This window comes from Aplysia californica, unplaced genomic scaffold (assembly GCF_000002075.1).
Source record: "Aplysia californica isolate F4 #8 unplaced genomic scaffold, AplCal3.0 scaffold00575, whole genome shotgun sequence".
NCBI classification, from domain to species: Eukaryota; Metazoa; Mollusca; class Gastropoda; order Aplysiida; family Aplysiidae; genus Aplysia; species Aplysia californica.
In genome coordinates, this window is record NW_004797845.1 from 5,561 (window position 1) to 6,645 (window position 1,085).

The window sequence follows — 1,085 nt, forward strand, 5'->3', positions numbered from 1 at the left end:
TGTATGTATGTATGTATGTATGTATGTATGTATGTATGTATGTATGTATGTATGTCTGTTTGTCTGTCTGCCTGTGTGTGTGTATGTGTGTGTATGTATGGTGTGTATGTACGTATGTATGTATTTTTGGGGAAACGTTTTACGGCGCTCGCAACTGCATGAGGTCATAGAAGCGCACGGGACACCCCAAACATTTTAAGTTGGTAGGAAATTTTGAATTTTGCCCGGGTGGCGGCCGAAGCCTACCTTATCGATTTTGGACCACAAAGGGATCTTTGATGTGCTCAACTTGCACACAGGACCTCCGAGATTTTTCGCCCTTATCCGAGAAGGTTAGGTGTAGATCTTACCTACCATAAGATCAGGGTTGGGTTGATTTAAATCAGGTCGATTTAAAGATTAATTTAAAAAAAAAAAATCAACTTCATAAAAAAAGAATCAATAATTTAAATCAGTTAAAAATATTTTTTTAAATTCAGTTTTTACATATTTAAACATTCAGAATGCCTTTCCTTGGTTTTATAAAACAAATATAAGGTTTTGTAGACTAATATAATCATGGTTAAAAGTCTGCTTTTCCTCCCTGTCACTAAAATAATACAGTATTCAATTTACTTATTTTCCCTAATTGAAGTTGGCATTTACTTTTTTTTTAGACAAACACTAGCGCGCACAGACACACAGGCTAAGGAAATGTCTAGATTTATTAACTGAAAACTTAATTATTTATTGAATGTCAGATCAAATCGAAACAAATAAATAAATCACAAACAATGTAACAAAAATAATAATTCAGATATTATTGCAAGGAACATAATGACATCTAAAGGAATTTTGAAAGTAAATCTCTTTCATACAATATTAACAGTATTACAATAACCAACAATTTAGATCATGTTGAAATTACCCATTGAGTTGTTTGGGGTTGAAGGTTTTGAAAACCCCAACAATAATACAGTATTCAGTTTACTTTTTCATAATTGAAAATAGCATTTTTAAATATATTTTTTAAAAGACAAACACAAACACAAGAGCACACACACACACACACACACACACACACACACACACACACACACACACAC

The 1,085-nt window shown here is 32.4% G+C and overlaps 1 protein-coding gene across 1 annotated transcript in view; it reads left to right on the plus strand.

Annotated features, from left to right (window-relative positions):
- Positions 1-1,085, plus strand: part of LOC101858888 — a gene marked incomplete in the record, with an annotated part of 67,514 nt that overhangs the window by 1,091 nt on the left and 65,338 nt on the right.